Genomic DNA, 12,325 nt, shown 5'->3' with positions numbered 1-12,325 from the left:
CCCTTTTGGATATATTTCCAAACCTTTGGCATTGGGGATAAGAGTCACAGAAAACATTAGCATCTTTAAAAAGTGTGGGCCACCAAAATCCGCAGTCTAAAATTTTTCTAGCAGTTCTTTGAGGACCAAAGTGTCCACCACTCTCAGAAGAGTAGCAGGCCTCTAAAATTGACTGGCATTCGGATTGTGGCACACACCTTCTAATTATTTGGTCAGCACCACATCTCCACAAATATGGGTCATCCCATATGTAATACTTGGACTCGCTTTTAAGCTTGTCCTTCTGATGCTTAGAAAAATTAGGAGGAAAGGTATGACTAACCAAATAATTAGCTATGGGTGCATACCAAGGAACCACCTCAGATATTGCTTGCAAGCCATCAAGTGGAAAAGCATCATTGATAGGAGTGGAGTCACTTTTAATATGTTCTAGGCGACTTAAGTGGTCTGCCACCAAATTTTGGGAACCACTCCTATCTTTGATCTGTAAATCAAACTCTTGCAATAACAATATCCAACGGATTAACCTTGGTTTTGACTCTTTCTTAGCTAACAAATATTTCAAAGCCGCATGGTCTGAATATACTACCACCTTAGTTCCAAGTAAATAAGCTCGGAATTTATCCAAAGCAAAAACAATAGCTAACAGTTCCTTTTCAGTGGTAGTATAATTAGACTGGGCACCATCTAAAGTCTTAGAAGTATAAGCAATAATATATGGATCCTTACCTTCACGCTGAGCCAGCGTCGCTCCTACCGCATAGTTTGATGCGTCGCACATGATCTCGAACGGCCTACTCCAGTAAGGCCCTCTCACAATAGGAGCTTGGGTCAAGGCAATCTTCAGCTTGTCAAATGCCTCTATGCAGTCCTCACTCAAGTCAAACTCTACGTCCTTCTGCAGCAGACGGGACAAAGGTAGTGCAATCTTACTAAAGTCCTTGATAAAACGCTGGTAGAAACCTGCATGACCAAGAAAAGAACGGACTTCCCTCATAGAGGAGGGGTAAGATAAACCAGAAATAACATCTACCTTTGCAGGATCAACAGATATACCTGTATTAGAAACAACATGTCCTAGAACAATACCTTGCTTTACCATAAAATGACATTTTTCAAAATTAAGCATCAGGTTTGAACTAACACACCTTTCTAATACTCTAGCTAGACTATCCAAACAAAGGTCAAAGAAATCACCATAAACACTAAAGGCATCCATAAAGACTTTCATACAATTCTCAAGAAGATCTGAGAAGATACTCATCATGCATCTTTGAAATGTAGCCGGTGCATTACATAAGCCAAAAGGCATTCTCTTATATGCATATGTTCTGAAGAGTCATGTAAAAGTTATTTTCTCTTGATCTTCTGGAGCAATATGGATTTGAAAATAACCAGTATAACCATCTAAAAAATAGTAGTGTGATTTACCTGACAGGCGATCAAGCATTTGATCGATGAAAGGTAGTGGGTAGTGATCCTTGCAAGTGGCCTGGTTCAAGCGCCTGTAGTCAATGCACACCCTCCAGGAATTCTGCACTCTCGTAGCCATGAGTTTCCCATGCTCATTCTTTACTGTTGTGACGCCAGACTTCTTCGGAACCACCTGTACTGGGCTAACCCATTCACTATCCGAGATTGGATAGATGATATCAGCTTCAAGCAGTCGGGTCACTTCCTTCTTCACAACTTCTAAAATGGTGGGGTTCAACCGCCTTTAAGGTTGATGGATAGGCCTTGCTCCCTCCTCTAGAAATATGCGGTGCTCACAGACTTGAGGGCTTATACCTACTATGTCCGCCAAACTCCACCCAATAGCTTTCTTGTGTCTTCGCAGCACACTAAGCAGACGCTCCTCTTGTTGGGAAGTAAGTTCCCTTGCAATAATCACTTGGAGCTTTTGATCATCTTCAAGATAAGCATACTTGAGGTGAGGTGGAAGGGCTTCAACTCCATTTTCAGCTCATACACTACAAAAAAAAGAGTTTAAAATGGCATTGATATTATGGCGGTTTTAAAGAACCGCCGTAATACCCTGTTATTATGGCATTTTTGGTTGCTGCCATAATTAACTTTGTGTTTGGTGGTGGTTCTGGTGATTATAGCGGTTTTAAACCGCCATTTTCACACGTATAAAAAAGAAAAGAACTGCAACCCTATCTAGCTCATTAAACGAAACATTACGGCGCTATCGATCTCCCTTCTCTCTCTCTTTCGTCTCCTCCGACAACGCCATTCTTCCCTCTCGGCTTCTCCTCTCTCCGCCGGTTATGATTTCTCTAGGTACTTCTCCCTCTTCCAAGGCTTCCCGATCTTCGCATAGAATTCTTTGCTGTTCTTGAAAGTAGTAAGAACGTCAATTATCTCCTTCTTCTTCTCCGGATCCATGGCAACCGTCTCAAACGTTGCAGGGTGCTCGAAAATCACGTGACTCCACCTGCCAATCTTGTACGAATATTCTCCACCACCATTGGTGTAAAGCTTCCTCTACCTCTTTCCCATGGAAATAGCCTTTCCTTCGTCAAGAACATACTTGAAGGAGAAACCGAAACTGAAATTACATGATTTCTTCATTTTTGCTCGGGTTATGGTTTCAAAATTGTTTTTGTTGCTGATTTTTGGGGGTTTTTATTTCTCTGCAACTCTGCGATCGGGTCTTGTGTTGAAGCATTCGATTGACGTTGGTGCGGGGGTGATTGACGTCGATCGGGTCTTGTGTTCAACCAGTCGACGATCTCAGATCTTGGATCTTGGATCTTCCTTCCTCACATCTGCCGTCGACACTACTTGCAAAGCCGGCAAGGTTGTTTTCGTAACGTTACCCCCTCCTCTCTCTCTCTCTCTCTCTCTCTCTCTCTCCCCAATCTCAGATCTAGTGCCAATGTCTAGTGTTCTGAACTGGTTATGTTGATTAAAGACCACTTGTTATCTGAACTGGTTTTGTTATGTTGATTCAAGTATCTAGTGTTCTGACTTGTTTAAATTTGCATTTGTATCCGTTTCTGATTTAGACAAGTTTGGGTTTGTTAATTGAGATGTATTAAATTTTATATATCTTCCAATTTAGGTTATCATAGCAACTTGTATTTCAGGCTACACAAAGACTTAGCGAGGATAAAGTCAAGCAGTGTGTTGATCCAAAACTTGGAGCAGAATATCCACCCAAAGCAATTGCTAAGGTGTTACTCTTATTGCTGAATGATTTTTATTTATTTATTTTATTGGTTTTGGAAGTAGGGGTGTCATTTTCTTGTGTGGATTGAGCGTGAATTTGAATCTGAAAGCTTCGTATGATGGTATATGCTTCTTGTCATTCTTCTTTTAGTTGGTTTGGAAGATTTGTGGTGGCTTGTCTAGGTTTTAGGTTTACGAATTGTTATGCTTCTCTTGCTGTTCCATGGAATTTTTATTTGTTTATTGTGTGATTGTACAGTTTTTCTTATATGACTATTAATGGGAGAAGGGTTAGTGAAGCTTGTGGGTACAATGATTATTTGTTCTGGAGGTAGGAAATTGTTCTGGGTACAGTTTAATTTGGACTTGTGCGCTTATGGTGTGCAGTAAAATGTTTTTGATATACAGCTGGTTGTTTGACGAACAAAACTCTCGCGCGATCTAGAATTTTCACAAATAAATTCCCGTTGTAAGTATAGCTTCTAGACCGACAAGAATTCCTTTCATACAAAAGTTTTGTTTGCCACTTAAGCAAACCCAATAAATTGATAACCGAAGTATTGAAACCTCGGGTCGTCTCTCAAGGAATTGCAGGGAAGTATGATTTATTATTGGTTATGAAATTGTATGTTTTTGGGTTTTTGAAATAGGGAACAAGTAAATTAAATGACGAGAAAAATAAATTAATGATTATAAAAATCTCTTGCAAGGTATAAGAACTGGAATTTCTATCCTAGTTATCCTTATTAGGTGTGATGAGAATTGTTATTGCTCCCACTTAGTTAATCCTTACTAAATAAGGAAAGTCAAGTGGACTAATTAACTTGATTCCTCGGTCCTAGTCAACTCCTATGGAAAGACTAGCTGTAGAGGGATTCAACTCAATCAGCAATCCTAATTTCCAATCAACTACTGAGTTTGATAACTCAAGTGTTACCAATTACTTAACCAAAGCCAAAGAGAGAAAATAAATCAATAATTAAATTGAAAGTATCATAAATAAAACAATCATAAGTCTGAAATACCTCAAATTGCATTAATTAAGAAAATCATAACATGAATGGTTCATAAGCCAAATTGAAAAGATAAACAACAATTAAAGGTATAAATAAAAGTAGAAAATAAATTAAAGGAACATTGAACCTGTAATTGAAGGGAAGTAGCCTAAACATAATAGAAATCCTAAATCTTAATCCTGAGAGAGAGGAGAGAACCTCTCTCTCTAAAAACTACATCTAAAACCTAAAATTGTGAATTATGAATGTTCTCATTACGTCCCTCTTTGATTCTTCTATTCTTTGGCTTATATTCCGTGTTTCTGACTTAGATTTGCGCCGAAAAAGGGTCCAGAAATCACTGGGGGCGTTTTCTGCAGATTCCTGTACGTGGCGTCTGTCACACGTTCGCGTGGGTCACGCGTTCGCGTGAATTGGAGTTCTTTCTTGTCACGCGTACGCGTCGGTCACGCATTCGCGTCATTTGCATTCTGCTCAAGGCACGCGTCCGCATCAGTCACGCATTTGCGTCGATGCCATTTCGCGCTAGGCACGCGTTCACGTCATCCATGCGTTCGCGTCGCTGCCTTTTCTTCAAAACTCCATTTTTTTTATTTCCTTCCATTTTTGTATGTTTCCTTTTTGTCCTTTAAGCCATTCCTGCCCTATGAGACCTGAAAATACTTAACACACAAATCACAGCATCGAATGGTAATGAAGGATAATTAAATTTAATATTTTTAAAGCATAGGAAATATGTTTTTCACATATATCATAAAATAAGAAAGAGAAAGTAAAACCATGCAATTCATATGAATAAGTGGGTGAAAAATTGATAAAAACACTCAATTTGAGCACAAGATGAATCATAAAATAAGGGTTTATCATTGTTCTTATTATATTATAGAAGAAATTTACTAACTACTCTCTGCATAGAAACTGTATATAAAAAGCTTTTTCACAAACCTCACTCACATCCTGAATTATCTGCGGATTTCAGTGTCAAATTCAACATGAGCTGCATTCATGATGGATGAATTTATCTTTGCTGTAGTTTTTGAGCTTATTAACTAGTCAAAAATTGACATTGATTATAGTTGTTACTGTTGCACTCAATTGCAAACTGATTTTAATAACTCACTGCAACTTGAATGCTTTCAAATGACATATTGTAAAAAGGAAAAAAGAAAAATGAAATAACTAACTTATGTTTTTTATCTCTAGAGTCAATTTTAAAGTGCATTCTATTTAATTTGAGCATCTCTCTACCTAATTAGCTTTCATGCTTGTAATCACGTGAATTCATTCGTTATTCAAAGAAGTGGATCTCATTCAGGTTAGTAAAAATTAATGAAGTATTTGAAATTCGAATCCTATATTTTGTTCGTACTTCTTTTCTTCCAGTTAGATTAGATTAGATGCTCTGCTATTTTTTTCTTTCTTTATCTTTTCACCCTTTGCGCACGCCATTTTACTTTTCTCTGTAATGATTATCTAATTTTTATTTTATGAACACAGGGTCAACAACCTAGCCTTGCCAATTCAGTTAGATGGCTTCAAATTTAGACATCCACTGTCACTGTATGCTCTCCCTCACTTCCTGTTTATATTTGGTGTTGTATGAAATGTATACAATAAGCCTTTATCGCGTGTATTTTTTTCCTCTGTGAATAGAATTACTGCTATATTTCCTAGCATTGTTATATTGGTACAGTTGGTCTTTGGGGGGGATTTTGATACTAATCGTGATTTTTTCTAGAACTTTGTTATCATTATTAATGTTGTTGATAACTTAACCATTTATTTTCCTATCTTTCAGGATCTACATTCTGAGTTAAAGGAGCTAATTCTAGAATATCAGGTTTGTTCTGTTATTTTAAGCTTTGGCAGTGATACCTATTTATGTTGGATAAGCTGATTTAAAATATTAAAGATCATCATCAGTGGAAGACAGAGCATTTAATCTCTAATCAAATAAAAACTTTCTCTCATCAACTTGCTTTGACTTTTGATCCATTTGACTTTTCATCATATAATAAACAAATTTAAGGAAAAAATAATAATTGATATGGAGAACATGGAGTAGTTTTCCTTTCATCAAGTACGTATCAATTCTGATGTACTTGCATTGCTACTTGCATATATAAATTAAGGGAGAAACCAAGATAATTAATACTAAAATATTTAGATTACTTTAATTTATCTAAAGAGAGGTTGATATAATATATAGAAAAAAATTATTTATTAGAGTTATAAGTCCTAATATAATATATAAAAGATTAATTAATTCACTATTTTTTATAACGCAATATTATATAATTAGATTAAACACCCCCTCTCCAAATGGTCTGAGTTTATATATACACAATGGGCTGTGGATGTATCTGAAATTGAGCAATTTTTTTCCTTTTTAATGCAGTTCTTTGACATTTGAGGGGATTCGTAGACTGCCTGAGAAGGACATGGGGTTGGAGAAATTTGCATTGGATGTCCATAAGAGATTTATCAAGCAATGTTTGGTAAAGGTACCGTATTATATTAAGCAATATTTTTTCTTTTCTTTTATTTTTATTTTTATTTATTGAGGATCTCTATTCCTCCATGCACTTTGTATTATCCAACACTTGTTAATAAATTTCTTCTTTTATGGAAAAAGTTAATCTGACTATTGAAAATTCATAAGAGATAAATGATCTGATTCTCAATTAATCTAGCAAACATGAGGTTCAATGTCTAATAAATCTGGTCACATCTCTAACCAAACTAGATGTAATTTGCTATGTCTTCATACTTTATTGTGGGACATCTTGAAAACATGAGGATTTTTACTGACCGATGAGAGTGCCTCTTGGGATAAGACATATGAACTATGAAGGGCAGGTGGCCACCTAAGAAACTAGTTTGTATTAGAGTATCAAGTGCTGTTTCTAATATGTTACATAAATGAACAGTAATTTATTGAAGGTTGTCATGAGACCAAAAGAAGTTTTTTGTCTTTATAATGTTTAATTTGTATAATGTGGTGAATCGTGAATGTATTTGATGCTAAGTTTGCAAAATCCCTAAAGGCATAGAATGACAATTACTTGAGTTCATGATATCTTTTTTGTTACATGCTGTGTTGTGTGTTTGATTGTCTACATACCACATTACTCTAGTGGTGAAATGGCTATGGTGTTCTCCCATAGAATCTCAATTTCTTTGGCATAAGTTATCAAAAGTAAATATGGTATGGACAGTAATGGTTGGGACGCCAATGCTGCTACTCATTCTAGCCCTTGAAAATTCATTTTGAAAGGATACTCTGCTTTCAAACCGTTGCTCTCCTTTATGGACTTGAAAATGATCATTGCTCTTACCTCTTGTTTATAAGCTCACAATGTGACTCATTCGTTGGATCATCCTTTGTCATGTTTAAAAGGTACTTGGTGGAATGAGAGGAATGACGGCTTTGGTATGGCTAGGTTCAGTTGTCGACCCAGATGAGGTACATATCTAAAATACCCATTCTTCACTCTTATACTTACGATTTTTGGAGGGAGGTGGAGTTTACCGCTAATGAAGATTGATAAGTTTATAGTATCTTAGGTTTAGGATCCATTAGTTTTCTTTATTAAGTTAAATTAGTATTTGAAATTCGAATCCTATAAGGTGTTAAATTAGTATTTGTAAAATTCTTTCTTTTTTAAAGGATTGAGCCTGGAGTTTGCGCTGTCTTTTTTGTTCTCATTCTAATTCAATACTCTTAGCTTAACTCATAAGCTTTGTTTTCACAAAAAGAAATATATATCTAAATTACAAGAATGGTTCCAATGGAGTTAAAATGCTTCCAAACTATTAGTTGAAAAATAAACCTTTGTCTGCTCTGTTTGATTCTAGATTTCTAGTTCACACATACGCATTCCAGATCTATTATTTGTTTCTTCTTTTCTTTTTTTTCTAAATACATTTTTTAAATGATAAAATTAAAAGGCAATTAATAATAATTTTTTATGTGAGATTAATATACTATTTCTGTTTTTCAGATTGATGAGTAATGTCTTCTTTAGCTTCTTAACTTACCCAGTGTCTTCTTTAAATCATATATACAACTATTTGAGAAGGAAAAATTCACAAAGCCACTGTTATAGCCACAAAATTATCATTTGAAAGAGGTAATTATCATTTTTTTATAGTTTCTTTTAGAATACTATTTAAGTATTTGTTTAATATCTAATTTGCACATATAAGAATAATTTTCTTACCTTTAGAATATATATAGACTTTTAATGAATAGATTTTTTTAAATCCCTATTTGTAGTCCCTCTTAGTCGTGTCAATCGATAAGTCATCGATTGGAAAACCATGAACCATGCATGAGTATAAAGATGGTTTGGTAAAATTCCAATACAATTGGTTGGAATGTTCCCTACTCAACAAGTTTCACAGGTACATTCATATTCTGCTTATGCTAGAGTGATAGTAAACCTTGTCTTGTGTGTACAGTATTTTGCATTAATATTTAACGATATTTAATGGTATCAACTTTATTCGTTGTTCTGAACTTCTCTTCACATGAAATTGTTGAAACAAATTTTCATGTAAAATAATCCATTATCAATATGGAAGCTTTCCACATTGAGCCCGGTCTAAATATTAATAAGAAACGTACACCTTATACAATTCCAATAATGTATTCTTCTTTTATCAAAACCCTGGGCATATGTGAATGAAAACTATGGGTGAGATACAGAATTGATAGTATATATTCTTGACTTCGCTTACTTGCTCAGTTGCTCTTGATAGCATTGCTGAAGGGGTAGTAAGTATAACTTGTGGAGTTGTGACCTCTTGGTGATTTACTGATTTATATACCACTTGTATGAAAAAATTTACTCATTATTGTATCAATGCTATGTAATTAGATATGATAAATGTATATCAATATATGCTTTTTTCTTGCATTTCTTGTGCTCATAATAGTTATATTTTTGTTGTAAGGATTAGATCAGGAGAGTGAGATTCCATCACCAAAATAGTTAGGAAGTAAGTTTTCTGAAGCAAGAAACAAGGAAGCATGACCTTGCTTGATATGTTAAGACGTATATTAAGAATTATATGTTAAGATGTATTATTGAAAAATGTTACTTTGATACTTTGTTTTTGGATTATGACATTTCAATTATGACTTGGATTATGACTTTTGGATCATGTATGAATTAAAAATCATCTTATAATGTTTGATTTATGACTATGCCTTTTGGTTATTACGAGATTTTTAAGTGAGTTTCGAAAATATCACTTTAAATTGTTAGTTTCAATCTTATTTTAAAAAGCATAAAATTGTCATCCTAATTAGGTACAAATAGCGATTAGAAACCCCCATTTTAAATGAAAACGATGCCATTATACGCTGGTAAAAATGGCGGTTAAAAACTACCATTTTAAACACAAAAGATGCCATTATAACCTGGTAAAAACGGCGGTTAAAAACTGCCATTTTAAAACACAAGATGCCATTATAACCTCGTAAAAATAGTGGCTAGAAACTGCCATTTTAAACACAAAAGATGCCATTATAATCTAGTAAAAATGGCGGTTATAATGGTAAAAACGGCAGTTTCCAACCGCCATTCTAAACAGAAATGATGCCACAACATCCTGGTAAAAATGGCGGTTGTTCAAAAACCATCATTTTATGCGGAAATAATGAAAGTTACAAACCGCCATTTTAACCCTCAAAAAACCGCAGTATTATCCACAGGTTATTACGTCGGTTTTCTGAAAACCGCCGTAATAACTAGAATGGCGCCCAGAATAACAGCGTTTCTTGGAGGCGCCAGTTTTGGTCATAATGGCAGTTCTAACCGCCGTAACTCCCCAAAATAACCACCGTTTTAACCCCTTTTTGTAGTGATAGCTTGGCACTTGATCATCTGGAATCATTAGAGGTGGCAATGTGTCTTCAGTATACTCAGAGGGCTTCCCCACACTTGCACCTTGAACCATGTTCTTCTCATCTACTGCCTCTCGGTGAACTTCAGCCACGGTCTCCTCAATAATGTCACACTGAAGATAGAGTGGTCTTCCGATGGGTGCTTCATAGCTTCATCAAGGTTGAAGCTCACTGCTCTTCCATCAATCTCAAATAAATATGTACCCGAGCATCCAACTTAAACCGCAAAGTCTTCAAAAATGGCCTTCCAAGCAAGATGGATGAAGGTCTTTCTGAGTCATTTGGGGGCATCTCTAGAATATAGAAGTCAATAGGAAATGTCAACCCCTTAATGCTCACCAAGACGTCTTCCGCAATGCCAACCACTGAGATTATGCTCTTATCTGCTAAAACAAAACGTGCTGCCGACCTTTTCAAGGGAGGAAGCCTCAAAGAATCATATACAGATAATGGCATAATACTAACACATGCACCTAAATCACACTTGCAGTCAACAAATTGTACACCCCCTATAGTACAAGTAACCATACAAGGACCGGGATCACCACATTTTTCCAGTATAGCACCCATCAAAGTAGAAATAGAGCTACCAAAAGGAATAGTTTCTAAATCATGTATCTTATCCTTATTCATGCACAAATCTTTTAGAAACTTAGCATACTTAGGAACCTGGCGAATAGCATCAAAAAGGGAAATAGTTAATCTTTTTGAAGATCTCCACCATCTTGGCGTCTAGCTCCACTTGCTTTTTAGTCCTCATAGCAAGGTGTGAAAAAGAAATGGGAATGGCTTCTTGATAAACCACTATTTTATGGTTTATATTATGTTTAATTGTGTAGTTTTATCATGATCCTTACCCACTTATTCATTAAATTAGCATGAAATTATAATTCCTTCCTGAATTTATAACATGTTTGAAAATTGCTTCCTAGAGACTTTAATTATATATTTTTAATTCTCCTTTATTCCATTAGATGCCGTGATCTGTGTGTTGAATGTTTCAGACTTTATAGGGCATGAATGAGTTGGAGATTGGAAAGGAAGCTAGCAAAAATGGAAGGAACACAAGAATTTGAGGAGATAACCAGCGAGAAGTGACGCAGTCGCATGGCTCACACGACCGCGCGAAGGAGAGCAGATCGCAGTGACGCGGCCGCATGGCTCACGCGGCCGCGCGGATTGGAAAAGCTCAAGCGACGGGGTAGCATGGACGACGCGAACGCGTGGCCAAGAAAAGCGCGAATGACGCGTCCGCATGGATGACGCGATCGCGTGACATGTGCGATCTGCATAATCTGCAGGATTCGCTGGGGGTGATTTTGGACCTTATTTCGACCCAGTTTTCGGCCCGGAACAGCAGACTAGAGCCAGAGAATATGCAGAAACAAAGAACAACATTCATTCTACACAGTTTGGGGAGTTTTAGATCTAGTTTTACTCCCTTAGGTTTCTTTCTCTAGGTTTAAGAATTTTAATTTTCAATTGGTCTTAGCATTGGAACATTGAGAAGAATTATTTTCCTCATCAAGACTTCGTCATTCTAGTTCGTTCTCTTAACTTGGTTTTATTCTTCCATGTTCTTCGCTTTGTTCAATTTTGTTATTTGAATACTTTCATGATTATTTAATACAAGGATTATTTCTTCCATTTTAATTTATTTTTCCATTCTAATAATCATATCTTCTTTTAATTCCCTTTCATGTGTTATGGATTTATTATTTACAATGAGTGAGTAGTTCCCTCACTTGATGGGGAGTTGTATTGAAAGGAACTCTTGAGTTGGAAGGATTGAAAGAAAATTTGTAATTGGTTTAACTGTTGGATTGTTATCTAATCACTAACACCAATCCCTTTGAACTAAGTGGATTGTAACTCGTGAATAGATCTAGCATTCCAACTTGTTTGATTTTCCTTTACCTAGTAAAGGATAACTAAACAGAACAACCATTAATTATAAATTAATCTTGAGATCATTCCATCAATAATAGAGATTCCAACTAATCAACTCCCAGTCAAGGCTTTTATTCATATTATTTGAATTTTCTCAATTTAATTTTCCACCTACTTAACTCAACTTCTTGGAACATCTAATTAATAAAATAGCACACTTTTCTGGAACTCGTTGGGAGACAACCTAGGACTTAAACTCCCAGTAATTTTTAATTTAAACTCTCTGTGACATATTTCTAAATTGATAGGCAGATTTTCGGTGAGTTAAGAG

The 12,325-nt window shown here is 35.7% G+C and overlaps 1 long non-coding RNA gene across 1 annotated transcript; it reads left to right on the top strand.

Moving 5' to 3' along the window:
- LOC110272206 lies at positions 6,552–9,398 on the top strand. Its single transcript, XR_002363205.1, has 3 exons — positions 6,552–6,694; positions 7,591–7,656; positions 8,195–9,398. It is a non-coding gene; the product is annotated as an uncharacterized LOC110272206 (long non-coding RNA).

This window comes from Arachis ipaensis, chromosome B05 (assembly GCF_000816755.2).
Source record: "Arachis ipaensis cultivar K30076 chromosome B05, Araip1.1, whole genome shotgun sequence".
In the NCBI taxonomy this organism is placed as follows: Eukaryota; Viridiplantae; Streptophyta; class Magnoliopsida; order Fabales; family Fabaceae; genus Arachis; species Arachis ipaensis.
The sequence above is the reverse complement of the archived record's forward strand: the minus strand, read 5'-3'. Positions and strand labels throughout refer to the sequence as shown.